The following is an 18,415-nucleotide window of genomic DNA, read 5'->3' on the forward strand; positions in this document are numbered from 1 at the left end:
TGGTCAGCTCACTGAAGCAGTAACTCATATAACGGAGCCCTCACGGCCATTCGGTAAATCACTTTCCTAATGAATCTTTTCTTACAAAAAAGACCTTAAATATTAGGACAATCTACTACATGGTGACCTAGATTCCCTATGGCTATAGAGAGAAATCTCTTAGGAGGAAGTCTGATTCGAGGGTTTGTGATTCTCCTAGTCAAGGATAAATCCTCATTACTTGATCAAGGGGATCCTAAATTTTAGTTCTACTATAGATGCTTTAGTTTATTTCTGATCATTATAGGGCTAGAGTATGGAGTATGGGCAAAAATTCATGTATGCCATCAGTAAAAGAGACAATTTAGTGTAGAGATGAAAACTAAGGCCTCCAGTATATTGGATTCATATCCTGGGTTCACTATTTACTCCCCTTATCACCTTGGACAAATTACCTAATTTGCTTAAGCCTCTATTTTCTCACTCCAAATAGAGATAAAGACCATCTATCTCATTAGGTTATTAAAGTTCAGAAAATGTTCTATGTCTGGTGCTTAGCACAGTGTCTGCTATGCTTTGTAAATGTTGGGTATATATATATATATATATATATATATATATATATATATATATATATATATATATATATATATATATATTTATATATCCGTTTGTTTTTATATAAAAATAACATTTTTCCCTAAATTTTTGCTCTAGGAAAGCATGCCATACTCACCATCTGGGGTGAACATATATACCATACCCCTAGCCCTGGTCCCGTTGGGTCAAGAGACATGGCCTCAGGGCTGTGGAGGAGACTGGGAGGGGGCCCAGGAGGGCGGGCAGGGCCCCCAGGCTGAGGTAGGGCGAGGTGGGTTGGATGGGGTAGCCCGTCTGGGTGGCTTGATGGCTGACGGGGTCTTGGGTGCTGCTGCCTTCACTGATGGAGGTAGGCTTCCAGCCATATGTCGCCAGACTTCTTCAGGGACCCAATGATGTCCACCAGGGTGGTGGGGAAGGGCTTCACCTCGTAGCTGAGGCCGTGCCTGGAGCACAGGGCCTTGACCAGTGGTGCCATCCTGCCGTAATTGTGCCTCGGCATCATGGGGAAGAGGGATGCTCGATCTGGAAGTTGAGGTGTCCTCTGAACCAGTCGATGAAGAGCGAGGGCTCCACTTTGCAGGTTGCTGCCAGCTGAAAGCTGGCCCAGTCCCGGTTGCTTTCCATGGCCTATCTCCTTGGGGATATGCTTCATCTGTGTGATCCACACGAACCAGTGGCTCACCAGGAAGCTGACAGCCACAAGTAAGAGCAGCGCCCCAGGAAGGCCATAAAAGGGGATGTAGGACAAGAAGAAGTGGGCATAGAACCTGGCAACTCAGAGTAAGTACATCCACTGCATGAACACCAGCATGTACGCCAGATTTTCCACTTTCAATTTCACCAAGTTGAGCAGCGTTGGGCGGATCAGGAAGAACTACAGGTGCTGGTGGTTGTAAGGTAAGTATCTGAGTTTCTTCTTGCAGTACTCAACAGATGACTACCCCAGGAGGAAGACGGGTGCCACGGTCACATCTGGTCCTTGTGGAAGATGCCGGGCTTGGCGTGGTACTGGAAGTTGCAGAAGTTCCACCAGTGGGCAGAGAAGCCCTACATCTGCCTCATCACAAACTGCTGGGCTCATGGTTCCACCAGACTTCCTGAAGACGTAGGTGTGGCCTAGGTCTTGCTGCAGACACCAGCTTTGGGCCGGGGGAATGGCCAGGATAAGGGTTGAGAGGGTGCTGGGCAACAGCCGGGGCCGAGGACGTAGATGATGAGCCAGGCAAGCATCTCTATGGCCAGGATATGGCCCTGCAGGAGAGCAAAGAAGGTGAGCTTGACCTCAAACAGCTTCATGTCCTCGACCGCCCAGCGCAGAGCCCGGGTACCACTGTGCCCAGAGGCTGATGTTGTAGACTCGATGCTGGATGACCAGCCGTTTGTCTCCTGGCAGATTGTGAGGTCAGATCTGTTCCCAGCGGAAGGTGGGCAGCAGCGTCCCCAGCTTCACAGGTCCCCTGCCGGGCTCCCTGACTCTGACCATGGCTGGCGGTGTGCAAAAGTCCTCGCCAACCCTGGACCTCGCCGAAGCCTGAGCGAGATGCCAAGGGGAGCGAGGCTGCGTTTGGAGACTTCCTTCATTGCCACCCGCTCCTCCGCCAAAGGTCTGTTTTGACTTGGGTATGAAACACAATATTTGTAACCATTAATGTACAGGTTAGCTAATGGTGCCAACAAACTACATGATGATATGGTATGTGGCAGTGCCTCACAGAGGTCAGTCAGCCTGGTTCATGGCCTTAGCTTTACCCAGCAAGGGCATAAGTATACCAGAACAAATCTATACCCATTACTGGAGAAAAAAATCAAAATATATGCCCCAAAGCTGGTCAATCAGTAGGATCACCTTCATACACAAAGGACAATATTAAAATTAAGACCATCTGCTCAAAAATTAAATGTGCACATGCAGTTAACTGTGATGATTGAGGGAAGTCAATAAGTTAGCAGAAACTTATGAAAGAACAAAGTTAAATTGGAAAGGGTATTCACAGAGAGTAGGTTTAATAAGCAGCTCAGTGGTGTTACTGCCACAGAGCTAGCTTATAAAAAGGATTAAACATGACTGGAATAATTTCGATCTATGATATCAGTTAAGCCATATTTTCACATGCAATTCTTTACGGAATTGGATATGTGTAAATTGGTTCCCTTCCCAATAAAGAAGTACTCTTGAATAAAAATTAAAACCATACCCAAAATATAAACACTCTTTACTGGTGTCTACCCTACTCCTGCCAAATGTTGTATTAAAGGATATTAGTTTCAGATTATCAGCTTGCAGGGAGCACAGCACAGCAAAAACAAACATTTTCTGGTAATGTAGTTTCCTTGATGATGCCTGAGTATAAGAGAAAGGCAGTGATATGCAGATAACTTATAAATAAACTTATAAATAAAAGGGTTTGATTTTGTTTTTGTTCCTGCCATTGGCATATCATCTGGCATAGGCAAGTGTGAGATAGGAAGTGGGGATGATGCTTCACTGAAATAGTCTGGTTGAAAACAGAACTAAAGTATCAGAACTTACTCATCATTTGGGGCTTACCTTCATTATAGAGCACTTTACAACTTCAAAAACTCATCAGGTTAACCAAAGAAGTCAAATAATTATCTTTCCTGCCTGGAAAAAAAGAACAACCACATTCATCATCCATTTAGATTATTTTTTACACCAAAGTTTAACAGTAAAGTATTATCTTATATATTTTAAGTATTTTATACTTTATTGGAAATATTCACTTAAAGTATCTCTCTAAAGGACAGTAAGTGAAAGCCAGGATAGTCTTTAAAAATATCTTCCTAATTATGAAGGCTTAAAAAGATCAGAAGGAGCTAACAGGTGAAATAGTGAAGGGCCGTTTCAACAAAATATTTGCCTTGGTGTCCAGAATCCTCAGGAAGGACTTGCAGAGTTAAAACGCTTTTGCTGCCTGAAAGAAAACTCCATGAGGACAGGGATCTTTAGGACACAGAGTAGACCCTAAAGAAATATATATATATAGTTTGAGTAGAAGAAGAAACTAATGATTTCCTTTTGTCCTTCTGATAGGTAACTCAATACATACTGAACATCGCTAGCCTAATTTTATTTTATCTTATTTTTAAAAATATTTATTTATTTGGCTGTGCCAGGTCTTAGTTGTGGCGTGCAAGATCTTTAGTTGCAGCCTGCGAACTCAGTTGCGGCATGTGGGATCTAGTTCCCTGACCAAGGATCGAATCTGGGCCCCCTGCCTTGGGAGCATGGAGTCTTAGCCACTGAACCACCAATAAAGTCCCACTAGCTTAATTTTAAACTTCTAGAAAATGATGAGTGAAAAAATGTTAACATACATGTGCTATACACAATCTTATTTTCCAGAGACAGATAAAAGCACATTTCATTAAAGATGTGAAAAAGCTACAGAAGGGTTAGTGCTGTTAGCATGTAACAGATTACTGGGTTTTAGAAATTCAATTTAGTTCTCAATAAGTGGTATTTTGCCACCTGCATACACAAGAGTCACACCTATACCCAGGTCTTTGCACCAGGACCACCTTTTATCCTCTTCCTTCTTAGCCAACACCTAATTACATACTAATTGGTTCAGAAAACACAAGCTTGTTATTGCACTAAAAACATTCAGGGCTCCTCCACACAGATTCTCTTGAAAACCAAATATAATAGGAGTTGGCCCAGTGCCTGGTTTTCATTAGGACAAAGCTAGATTCTTCTAGGTCCTGGACACACAGATCAGTGTTTTCCTGCTTCTCTTGTTAAGTCAGTTTTTCTGGGGCACATATCAAACTTGGGACCAGCCAAAGGGATCAGATTTGAGTTTATCATAGGGACAGCAATCTTGCAAAAAAAAAAAAAAGACTTTTTACAAATGACCTTGATAATTACATGAATGGTTCACTAGACAAGGAGACACACCATTTCACCAGGGACATTCAGCTTCATTAAGCTTACCGTTATTGTCCTTCTGTGATCCTTGGACATTAAAATGTTCAAACTGTATCTACCTAGGATTAGATAAATTTACCTTGTAAATATGTTACAAACATGAACATGTAACTCTTTTTGCTGAAGCTCATTTTTCTTCCAATAGGAGACACACCAAACCATTCTTGCCACCACAACACAATCAAACGAATTGCAATTAATGGCACAGCATATAAGGAGTCTGATCTGAGATGTAGCTTTTCAAAGCTGTGGATTTTTCTTCAACTAGATTCTGGTATTATAATTACCAGTGAGAATGGATTCAACCACCTGGAAGAGATTAAAATATAGAACAGAGTGAATGAGGACAATTTGTGGTACATCAAATTGGCTGTTGACTGCTCTCCCATGATCCCTTAATGTGGGAGAGGTGAAGATGGCACCAGGGAGAAGATTCTTGCCTTGTGAAGAAACAGAATGCCATATTAGGGCAGGAATAATTAGTAACAAGGGGATAAAGGAACCCTTCAAGGGACATCTCTTTAATGAACCATACATCAACTCCAAGTGCATATGTAAAGGAGACTTTCTCAGATTCTTGTCTTTAAAAATGCATTAGTCAACAGGGAATATTGTTTTCTACTACTAGAACTGATCCTTTTGAAAAAGGAAAACGTGTTGTTCTATTCCAAAAATATCCTGCCATATCTCTCATTGTGCTTAAATTTCTTTTTTGTGTTAAGATTTTCAGTTTGTTTATTACTTATATATCCCTGTAAATTGCTTCTTCTCTCTTTTTTGTATATATTAAGTTTTACTTGTTACTATTTTCTGAGACTGACTGGGCCTTTTCTTCTATTATGCTGTGTCCATACTCTTCCATACTGCTGTTTTGTGGAGTTTTTTTTCCTAGACATCTTTCTTATCCTCTAAAGAAATATGTGGAGTTTGAAATCTTGAGTAGATCAATGAGTGAAATGTTAAATTAATTCTTCAAGATATTTTAAAGTTATGCTGTATTCTTCTTTCACTGAAAAAATAAATGAAAACTTTCTTGCACTTGGGCTGAAATTTCTTTAGTTCATGGTTCCACATCACGTAAGTGACAGTCCAACTTCTCTCTGAATCTGTCACCCAGTTATTAACCACTAAGATAGGGGCAGTGGGTTTGGTGGATCTCAGCAGATTCCACCTCATGTCTCAGAGACATGTCCAAGAAGTTGGTAACACTTCTTATCATACTTCATGTATTTATCACTGTACCCTCCTCTGAGAGTCTCCTGCTGGAACTGGTAAAATCATTCTTCCAGCCTGCCTGTAAATATGATTTTCTGCCTTGTAGAATATGGAATACAATATTTTTTGCAAATTCCAAAACAACTTTCTATGAAAAGAAACTTGGTTTCTTTTTAAAATAGCTTTATTGAGGTATAATTTATATATTATAAAATCACTCATACAAGTATACAATTCAGTGGTTTTAGTATATTCACCTTCATATTCATATTGTAAAACATTTTCATCACCCTGAAAAGGCACCCTGGAAAAAGAAATTTTCAGTCTGGACTGAAAAGATGGTATAAACCTATTACTCCCTGATCGTCCCTAATACGTATGACTATAAATCTTGAAAATATAACAATAGGCAACCAGAGGAGAACTCTGAAAGGCAATAAAAGAATGAAAACTGGTTAGAAGCTCTAGGGCTGGTGGAGCAACACAGCATCAGGGTGAATTATACCTGCCACCTCCCAGCTGAAGAGACTAACTCAGACCTGGTGTTTCCCATCACCAACCTATAAATAGAAGGCAAACCAGGGATGCTCATTCTTCCCCCTAAATGGGATGACAGTCTGTCTGACAACACCAGGTGAACCCAACAGCAGTGGTAGGCAGAAACAATCACCCTGTCAATAAAGATAGGTCAAGGAAAGCTCTTTCTTTCCCCATCTGACCTTAAAACGCTCCCCTACTGAGAGATACTGAGGTAGTCTGGTAGCACCAGCAAGAGGAACACTGCCACAGAAAGCAGCCTGACTTTGTCTCTGTGGACCTGAGACTCCTGTTTCCTGCCCAGAGACACCTGTGTTGATGGGGGTCCTGGCAAAAGGAATCCAACCACAACAACCATGCATACTGAGGAATATCTTTATTTCCACAGGCCCAAGATGCTCCCTCCATCCCCTTACATTCCCCCCTATTGAAAGACACCTGGCCGCCCAGCTTGGAGAAACACATTTTACTATCTCAAGTAACATTAGCAGGGACAGCAAGAACAGTGGCACTAGAAGCCAAGTATTAGATTAAAATAACATCACAAAGGTTTTGAAAATTCAACTGTTATTTGAAACACAGCCCACAGAGTAGACCATGATCTGCATGTTAAACCTAAGTGTGGCAATTTCCTGCTAAAACAAATGACTTAAGTAAAACCTAGAGTTTACTAATATTAATAGACAAAATATACAGGGTGCAATTAAAAATCATCTATCATGTCAAGAATCAACTAAATCACAATTTGGATGAGAAGAGACAATCAATGGATGCCAACAATTAGATTAATCACATGTTGGAATTATCTCACAAGGATTTTAAAACAACTATGATAAAAAATGCTTCAACAATCAATTATAAATTCTCTTAAAAATGAAAAAAAAATAGAAAATCTTGGCAAATAAGTAAAAGTATATAGAACAAAAGGGATTACAGAACTAAAAAATATAATAACAGAAATTTTAAAACTCACTGGATGGACTCAATAGTAGAATAGAGATAACAGGAAATAGAATAAGACAGATGAATAGAATTTGCCTAATCTGAACAGCAGAGAAAGTGTATACTTAAACAGACAACAACAACAGAGTCTCAGGGACCATTAAGACAATAACCAAAGATCCAGTATTTGTATCATTGGAGTCTTTGAAAGAGAGGGGAGAAGGAGTGAGACTGAAAGGAAATTTGAATAAGTAATGAGTGAAAACTTCCCAAATTGGTTCTCAGACAGAAACTCATAGACCTAAGAAGCTAAGTGAATCACAAATAGGTTAAACCCAAAGAAATCAACACCAAGATATAGTATAATTAAAATTCTGAAAACTAAAGACAAAAGCTTGAAAGCAGTCAGAGAGAAATGACACATTACTAATATGAGAATACCAATTTGAATGACAGAGGATATCTTGTTTGAAATCATGGAGATCAGAAGCAAGTGGCACAAATTTTTATGTGCTGAAAGAATAGAACAGTCAACTGCAAAGTCTATATCCAGCAAAACTATTCTTTAGGAATAAGCACTCTCAAGCTAAGGAAAACTAAAAGAATTTATTACTAGAAGACATATCCTTAAAGATTGACTAAAGAAATTATTAAAACAGAAAGTAAATGATAAAAGAAATAAGCTTGGATCACTGGGAAGGAAGAAATAAAATGAGCAGACATATAGATCCATACATTATGGTATCCTTTTCCTCAGGAGCTTAATAACTTATGTTTGGTTATTGAAGAAAAATTATATCACTAACCAATACTCAAGACAATGGTAGTTAAAAGTGAAGAAGGTAAACAAACCTAAATGGAAATAAGATTTCCACACTTCATTTGAAGTAGTAAAATGTTGATACAGGTAGACTGTAATTAAGTTACTGTTATGGACTGAATTGTGTTACCTCAAAATTTATATGTTGAAGTCCTAATCCTAGTACCTCAGAATGTGACTGTACTTGGAGATAGGGCCTCTTTAAAGTTATCTCCTTTTAAATGTAATATCTCTTTAAAGATAGCTAAGGTAAAATGAGGTGATATGTGTGGGCCCTAGACCAATATGACAGGATGTCCTTGTAAGAAGAGGTTAGGACACAGAGAAAAGATCATGTGAGGACATGAAGAGAAGGCAGCCACCTGCAAGCCAAGGATAGAGGCCTCAGAAGACACTAAACCTACCAACCCTCTTCATATTGAACTTTTAGCCTCTAGAAATGTGAGGAAATAAATTTTGTTTTTTTAAGCCACCTCATCTGTAGTATTTCATTAAGGCATCACTAGCAAACTAATAGTCACAAAATACTAATGTGTTTTGTAATACTCAGACAACCAATAGAAAAACTCTACAAGGAAATATACTCATATCCACTATAAATAAATAAAATTGTAAAAAAAATAAATTAATATTTAGGAAGGCAAGAAAAAAGAAACAGTAGTGAGAACCAGAGCAAAGAACAAATAGAGGTAGAAGTCAATGAAATAGAAAGAAGTAAAAAACAATAAGATAGCATATATAAGCATTAAATATTAATAATTACTATAAATGTAAATGGTCTAAATGCATTAACCAAAGGACAGAGGTCAGCAGACTGGATAAGAAAAAAGCACAATCCAACAATATGCTGTTTATAAGAAACTAGCTTCAAATTCAATAATAGAGATAGGTTGAAAGTAAAAGAATGAGAAAAGATATATCACACAAACATTTATTTGAAAAAGGAGGTGTGATTACATTAAAAGTTGTGCTGGAAAAACTGGACAGCTCCATGTAAAAGAATGAAATTAGAACATTCCCTAGCACCATACACAAAAATAAACTCAAAATGGATTATAGACCTAAATGTACCATAAAATTCTTAGAGGAAAATATAGGCAGAACACTCTTTGACATAAATCACAGCAAGATCTTTTTCAATCCACTGCCTAGAGTAGTGAAAGTAGAAAACAAATGTGACCTAATGAAACTTAAAAGCTTTTGAACAACAAAGGAAATGATAAACAAAACAAAGAGACAACCCTCAGATTGGTCAAAAATATTTGCAAACGAAGCAACTGATAGGGGACTAATTTCCAAAATACACAAACAGCTCATGCAGCTAAATATCAAAAAAACAAACTGCCCAATCAAAACATGAGTGGAAGACCTAAACAGACATTTCTCCAAAGAAGACATACAGATGGCCCACAAACACATTAAAAAATACTCAACATCACTAATCATTAGAGAAATGCGAATCAAAACTACAATGAACTATCACCTCACACCAGTCAGAATGCCCATCATCAACAAATCTACAAACAATAAATGCTGGAAAGGGTGTGGAGAAAAGGGGACCCTCCTACACTGTTGGTGGGAATGTAAATTGGTACAGCCACTATAGAGAACAATATGGAGATTCCTTAAAAAACTAAAAATAGAGCTACCATATGACCCAACAAGCCCAATCCTAGGCATATGTCTGGAGAAAACCAGAATTTGAAAGGGTGCATGCACCCTGATGTTTATTGCAGCACTATTTACAATAACCAGGACATGGAAGCAACCTAAATGTCCATCAACAGAGGAAGGGATAAAGAAGATGTGGTACATATATACAATGGAATATTACTCAGCCATGAAAGGAACAAAATAACGTTATTTGCAGAGACCTGGATAGACGTAGAGATTGTCATACAGAGTGAAGTAAGTCAGAAAGAGTAAAACAAATATCGCGTAATATCATATAGTAATGCATATACATGGAATCTAGAAAAATGGTACAGATGAACTTATTTGCAAAGCAGAAATAGAGTCACAGATGTAGAGAACAAACTTATGATTACCAAGGGGGGAAGGGGAGGTGGGATGAATTGGGAGATTGGGATTGACATATATACACTACTATGTATAAAACAGATAACTAATGAGAACCTAAAAAATAAAAAATAAAAGTGATGCTAACAATAAATAAATAAATAAATAAATAAATAACAGATCCAGTCCAGCTGTCTTAAAAAAAAGGTAAAGTAGATTTCAGGGAAAAGAAAACTATGAGACAAAAAATAGACTGTGAATAATAATAAAAGGAGCAATACACCAGGGTGCATAATGGTCTAAATGTGTATACATGAAGCAACAGAGTATCAAAATTCATAAAGCAAAAACTGACAAAGCAGAAAAGAGAAATAGACAGGTCAACAGTTAAAAATGAGGTCTTCAACATTCTCTTCTCCATAACAGATAAAATTACTAGACAAAAAATCCACAAGGATAAAAATGTGGTTCAGAGCCTACCAACAGGATCTAATTGATGTACAGTAAATCCCCTATGTACGAATGAGTTCTGTTCTGAGAGTGCATTCATAAGTCCAATTTGTTCATAAGTCCAACAAAGTTAGCCTAGGTACCCAACTAACACAATTGGTTATATAGTACTGTACTGTAACAGGTTTATAATACTTTTCATACAATAATACATAAAAAATGAACTAACACAAAAAATAAATATTGTTAATCTTATAATACAGTACCTTGAAAAGTACAGTAGTACAGTACAATAGCTGGCATACAGGGGCTGGCATCAAGTGAAAAGGCAAGAAGAGTTACTGACTGGAGGAGTGAGAGGAGGTGGGAGATGGTAGAGCTGAAGGATCATCAGGGCAACCTGCAATTTCACTCATGCCTGACGTTGATGGCACAGTTTCTGGTTCCTTGCTGGATTCAATTCTATCTGCCTTCTTGAAATAATGATGCAGTGATGTCTGGGTAGTAGCTCTTTCTTTCTCACCATAGATGACATGGTAGCACTGGATTGCATTCTGAACGGCTGCATGGCTGTACCTTTGTGTACCATTCTATGTTTGTGTCCTGTGCCTCAAAAACTAACAATGTCTCCTCAATTAAAGAAAATCCCCTTGCCATTTCCTGCATCATGAATCTCTTCAGTTCTTAAGTTACTTCTTCTTCCTTTTGTCTCTCTTCATCCTTTCTCTGGGCCTCTAATTCCATCAGGTCTTCATTAGTAAGCTTCTCATATTGCACAACAAGGAGTTCAATGTAGTCATCCTCTTGCAGATCTAGCTACAGCTTCTCACTTAGGGTCACTAAGTTGCTGAAGACCTCTTTGGACTCCTCACCCACCTTCTCAAATCCAGGAAAATTGTGAACAAACTGCAGGCACATATTCTTCCAAACCCCATTCGTGCTGACGGCCGTAACCTCATGCCAAGCAAAGTCAATGTTTTTTATGGCCTTGTAGATGTTATAGTGTTTCCAAAATTGTCACAAGGCTGCTCCGGATTCATCACTTGCCTTTACTGCCTGATGAAAAGTGTGGCATAAATAATATTTCTTGAAAGTCACTGTAACTCCCTGGTCCATAGGTTGGATGAGCGATGTAGTATTCGGTGGCAGATCCTCTACTTTGATGTTGGAATGAAAGTCGTCCATGAATGGGGGGTGGCCTGGAGCATTGTCAAGCAACAAAAGAATGTTGAATGGGATGTCCTTCTCCAAGCAGTATTTCTCTACCTCCAGGATAAAGTGTTGGAAAAACCAGTCCAGGAAAATGGCCTGTGTAAACTAGGATTTGGGGTTTTTCTTCCACACAACAGGAAGAGAGCCCTTGGCTATGTTTTTAAGGGCTCTTGGGTTCTCTGAATGATAAACTAAGAGAGGTTTCAGCTTCATGTCACTGGAAGCATTGCCACCAAACAATAGAGTTAGCCTATCCTTTGCTGCTTTATAGCCTGGCATCAACTTTTCCTCCTTACTGATGTAACTTCAGTCTGGCATCCTCTTCCAGTACAGTCCTGTATCATCCACATTAAAAACCTGTTTTGGTAAATATGCGCCTTCATCAATAATTTCTTGAAGCATTTCAGGAAATTCCCGGACAGCTACCATATCTGCCTCACTGCCTCGCTACTTACTTTTACGTTGTGAAGTTTAGCTCTAACCTTGAACTGATGAAATCAGCCATGGCTGGCATTAAAAGATGTGCTCTCTGATTCTTCACGGTGTTTCTTCTTCAAGTCTTCATAAAGACTTTTAGCTTTCTCTTGAGTCAGCACTAAGCTGAGCAGGACTTGATGCTGATGCTGATCCTGCATCCACACACTGAGAAAATTCTCCATCTCCTCCACCACTTTTCCATGCTTCTTCGATATAATTGTTGCCATCACCGGCACAGCAGACTTCACATATTCCATAATCTTGTCCATGTTCTTTAGAATCGTGCTGATGGTTGAACAATTCATGTTATAAGAACAAGCAATGTCTACCATTTTTCACCTCACTACACTCTCTCAATTATTTTCACTTTTGTTTCCATCATTATTGCTTGGCACTTCTTAGCAGTACCAAGTACATCACTGCTGCTTTTATGCTTGCTTCCAGACATCCTGGGCTTGAAATAAAGGTACTGTACTACTGTACTCTATACAGTATTGTAAAGTACACAAAAGCACAGCCACGTGTAGAGGATGCACACATGTGACAATGTACACCAGACACATGAACTAACTTATGTGATTGGACATGTGAATGCACGTTCACATCTGTGAAAGTTCTCTACTTGAAGGTTTGTATGTCGGGGACTTACTGTATATAGAACACTTTACCCAACAATAGCAGAATACACATATTTTAATATAGCCAGGGAACATTTACCAATGTAAATCATATCCTTGATCATAAAACAAACCTTAATGAATCTAAAAGAATTGAAATCTTACATGGTGTGTTTTCTGACCATAATGGAATCTACCTAGAAATCAATGACAGGAAGATAATAGTAAAATCTCTCAACAAATGAAATTAAACAAATGTACTTCTAAATAATTGATGAGTCAAAGGGGAAGTCTCAAACAAAATTTTTAAAAATACATAGAACTGAATGAAAATATTCATATTGAATATTTGAACATATTGAATTGTGTAGGATGTAGCTAAAGCAGTACTGAAGGAAAATTAAGAGTGCTAAATACTTGCATTAGAAATGAGGAAAGGTCTCAAATCCATACTCTAAGTTCCCACCTAGGAAAGTAGGATAAAGTAAAATGAACACAAAAATAAATAATAATAAAAATAAAAACAGAAATCAATTAAATTGAAAATAGAAAAACAATAGACAGAACCCAAGAGATAAAAGGTTGGTTCTATGAAAAAATTAATAAAGACTTATCAACTTCCAGTACAACTAACAAAAATAAAAAGAGAAACGTCTCAAGTCACTAATATCAGGAGTGAAATAGGATATCACATATTTTTAAAAAATCATGCTGGGATTCTCTGCTGTTTGATTGGAGTGTTTAATGCATTTATCAATATATTCAATAAAATTACAAGTAAGTTAAGTTTTATGTTACAACTGACATTTATTTTTTATACATCTTATGCTTTTTCATTCCTCAATTCCTTCATTTAATGCCTTCTTTGACTTTAAATAGGTGTTTTCTAGTGTGCCATTTTAATTACCTTATTCTTTTTACTAATTTTTTAGTTATTTTCTTTGTGGTTACAAACTGGAGATTACAATTAATCTTTTAAATTAAAACAATCTACTTTGGATTAATATCAACTTAATTTGAATACTATGTAAAAAACTTGCTCCATTATAATACTCTTACCTAGTTTGTGTTATTATTTTCAAATAAATCACATTTTTATTAATTTTAAACTATCAACAATATTTTAATATTGTTTAATATTATTTTACATAGTTGCCTTTTAAATAATACACAGAAGGATTACATATAAAAATACATTTATACAGTCTTTTATAGTTTCTCTTTAATTACCATTACCCAAATTCTTTATGTATTCACATGGATTAGAGTTGCTGTCTTATGACATTGTTTTTTAGCCTGAAATACTTCTTTTAATATTTCTTGTAGAGCAGTTCTACAAAAGACTAATAATCTCAATTTTGAAAAATCTGGGAATGTCTTAATTTCTTCTTTAATTTAAGTGACAGTTTTACTGGACATAGAATTCTTTATTAATTGTCTTTTGCTTTTAGTACTTTACCCAAGGCATCCTGGCCTCCATGGTTTCTAATTAGAAGTCAGCTGTGAATCTTGTTAAATATTCCTTGTTAATGATGAGTCATTTGTCTCTTGGTGCTGCCTACATTGTCTATTTTTCTTTGGTTTTCCACAACTTGACTATAATGTGTCTTTTTGCATTTATCCTATTTGGAGTCTACTGAGCTTGTTGATTATATAAATTAATGTTTTCATCAAATTTGGAAAATGTTTCCATTATTATTTCAAACATTCTCCCCATCCTTCAATCTAGCTCTCTTTGGGGGATCTTTTTCTCTCTCTGTCCATTCATATATAAGGCCCTTATGTGTCCAAGGTCACTGAGGCTCTGCTAATTTTTTCCATTATAGGGCTTCTGGGACAAGAGGGCAAAGTAGAAAGACCTTGAGTTCATCTCCTCTCATGAGCACACCAAAATCCCATCTAACTGCTGAACAACCATCAATAAAAAGGACTGGAACATACCAAAAAAAAAAAAATTCTACATCCAAGACATTAAGAAGAATACGCAACAAAATGGTAAGAGGGGGTACACTCACAATATAATCAAATCCCGTACCTCCCAGGTGGATTTCCCCCTAACTGGAGAATAATTATATCATTGAATTTCTCACGCAGGAGTGAGTTCTGAACACCAAGTCATGCTCCCCTTCCTGGGGGTCCAGAATAAGGAAGAGGAGCCCCCAGAGAATTTGGCTTTGGAAGCCAACATGGCTTGATTGCAGGGAATACACAGGACAGGGGAAAATAGAGGCCCCAATCTTGGAGGGCACACACAGGGGTCCTTTGCACACTGGGACACAGGGCAAAAGCAGTGACTTCATAGGAACCTGGGCCAGACCTACCTGCTGGTCTTAGAAGGTCTCCTAGGGAGGCTGGGGCCAGCTGTGGCTCACGCTGGGCATGTGGACACTGGTGGCAAGATATTGGGAAGTACTCAACTGCATGAACTCTTCTTGAGGCAGACATCTGCTTGGGTCATTAGTACCAACATCTGGCCCCAACAAAACAGCCTGTAGTCTCCAGTGCTGGAATGCCTCAGGCCAAACAACCAACAGGCCAGGAACACAGCCCCACCCATCAGCAGGGAGATTCCTTAAAGACTTCCTGAGCCCACAGTCACCTCTAGACATGCCCCTTAACATAGCCCTGCCCACCAGAGGGCCAAGATCCAGCTCCAACCACCAGTGGGCAGGCAATGACCCCTCCCACAGGAAGCCTTCACAAGCCTCTAGACAAGCCTCACCCAAAAGGGGGGAGACACCAGAAGCAAGAAAACAATGATCTTGCAGCCTGCAGAACTGAGTCTGCAAACACAGTTCAGAATCTACCCTGGGACCAGCTGGTCCCTGGTGCTTCGGAGAAGAGAGGAGAGTGTACTGTGGGGACATATAGGACATCCCCTACAGAGTGCCACTTCTCCAAGGTCAAGAAATGTAACTAACCCACCACATACATAAAAATACAAATAGAAATTTAAACAGAATGCAATGGTAGAGGATTATGTTCCAGATGAAGGAACAAGATAAAACGTCAGAAGGGGACTTCCCTGTTGGTACAGTGGTTACAAATCCATGGCCAATGCAGGGAACACAGGTTCAACCCCTGGTCCAGGAAGATCCCACATGCCATGGAGCAACTAAACCCAAGCACCACGACTACTGATCCTGCACTCTAGAGCCCATGTGCCTCAACTACTGAAGCCCACGTGCCCTAGAGCCCATGCTCCACAAAAAGAGAAGCCACCACAATGAAAAAAAAACCCATGCACCACAACAAAGAGTAGCCCCCACTCACCACAACTAGAAAAAGCCTGCATGCAGCAATGAAGACCCAACACAGCCAAAAAGAACAAAACAAAACAGAACAAAAAACCTCAGAAGAACAACTAAGTGAAGTGAAGATAGGCAATCTACCCAAGAAAGATTTCAGAGTAACAATCATAAAGATGATCTTATGAAAAGAATGGATGCACAATGTGAGAAGTTATAAGAAGTTTTAACAAAGAGTTAGGAAATGAACAAAAGAACAGAGCTGAAGAACAGAATAACTGGAATGAAAAATACATTAGAAAGAATAAATAGCAGAATAAATGAGGCAGAAGAATGGATCAGTGAGCTGGAAGACAGCATGGTGGTAGTTACTGTCACTGAACAGAATAAAGAAAAGAGAATGAAAAGAAATGAGGACAGTTGAAGAGACTTCAGGGACAACATCAAATGCACTAACATTCACATTATAGTGGTTGCAGAAGGAGAAGAGAGAAAGGACCTGAGAAAATATTGAAGTGATAATAGCTGCAAACTTCACTAACATGGGAAAGGAAACAGACATACAATTACAGGAAGCAGAGAGACTCACACAGGATCAACCCAAGGAGGGACAGGCTGAGACACAATGACAAAAATTAAAAATAAAGAGAAAATATTAAAAGTAATGAGGGAAAAGCAAAAAAATAACATACAAAGGAAACCTCATAAGGTTATCAGCTGATTGTTCAGAATAAAGTCTGCAAGCCAGACGGGAATGGCATGTTATGTTTAAAGTGATGAAAGGGAAAAACAGATAACCAAGAATACTTTACTCAGTAAGGCTACATTCAGATTTGATGAAGAAATCAAAAGCTTTACAGACAAACAAAAGCTAAAAGAATTCAGCACCACAAAACCAGCTTTACAACAAATGTTCAAGGATCTTCTCTAGGCCAAAAAGAAAAGGCCACAACTAGAAACAAGAAAATTACAAAATGGGAAATCTCACTGGTAAAGGCAAATATACAGTAAAGGTAAGAAATCATCCACACACAAATATGATATCAAAACCAGCAACTGTGAGAGAAGGAGAGTACAAATGCAGGATATTTAAAATGCATTTGAAATTAAGAGATCAGCAACATAAAATAATCATGTATATATAGTGACTGCTATACCAAAACCTTATGGTAACTGGAAACAAAAAATCTACAATCGATACACGCACACAAAAGAAAAAGCAATCCATACACAACAATAAAAATAGACATCAAATCACAAGAGAAGAGAACAAAAGAGGAAAGGAAGAAAAAAGACCTACAAAAACAAATCCAAAACAATTAACAAAATGACAGTAAGAACATACATATTGATAATTACCTTAAATGTAAACTGATTAAATGCTCCAACCAAAAGACATAGACTGGCTAAATGGATCCAAAAAAAGTCCCATATATACACTGTCTATAAGAGAGTCACTTCAGATCTAGAGACACATACAGACTGAAAGTGAGGGGATGAAAGAAGGTTTTCCATGTCAATGGAAATGAAATGAAAACTGGAGTGCAATACTTATATCAGACAAAGTAGATTTTAACATAAAAACTGTTAGGAGAGACTAAGAAAGACACTACATAATGATCAAGAGATTAGTCCAAGAAGAGGATAAAACAATTGTAAATATATATCCACCCAATATAGGAGCACTTCAATATATAAGGCAATTTTTAACAGTCATAAAAGGAGAAATAGACAGTAACACAATAATAGTGGGGGACTTTAACACCTCACTAACATCAGTGGACAGATCATCCAGGCAGAAAATCAATAAGGAAACACAGGCCTTAATGACACATTAGACCAGAAGAACATAATTGATATTTTTAGAGCATTCTATCTCAAAGCCGCAGAATACACCTTCTTTTCAAATGCACGTGGAACATTCTCCAGGACAGATCACATGCTGTGCCACAAAGCAAGTGTCCCTAAATTTAAGAATATTGAGATCGTACCAAGAATCTTTACAGACCACAATTAGAAATCAACTACAAGAAAAAAACTGCAAAAAACACAAACACGTGGAGGCTAAACGTCATGCTACTAAACAACCAAGGGATCACTGAAGAAATCAAAGAGGAAGTTAAAATATACCTAGAGACAAATGAAAATAAAATCATGATGATCCAAAACCTTGGGATGCAGCAAAAGCAGTTCTAAGAAGGAAGTTTATAGCAATACAAGCCTACCTCAGGCAACAAGAAAAATCTCAAATAAACAAACTAACCTTACACCTAAAGCAATTAGAGAAACAAGAACAAGAAAAATCTCAAATAAACCTTCTAATCATACACCTAAAGCAACTAGAGAA

General features: G+C 38.0%; 1 pseudogene; it reads right to left on the reverse strand.

Annotated features, from left to right (window-relative positions):
- Positions 1-916: 916 nt before the first annotated feature.
- Positions 917-12,155, reverse strand: LOC137751038 (fatty acid desaturase 3-like; annotated as a pseudogene).
- Between the last annotated feature and the right edge of the window lie 6,260 nt (positions 12,156-18,415).

Source organism: Eschrichtius robustus, chromosome 17 (genome assembly GCF_028021215.1).
Source record: "Eschrichtius robustus isolate mEscRob2 chromosome 17, mEscRob2.pri, whole genome shotgun sequence".
Lineage (NCBI taxonomy): Eukaryota > Metazoa > Chordata > Mammalia > Artiodactyla > Eschrichtiidae > Eschrichtius > Eschrichtius robustus.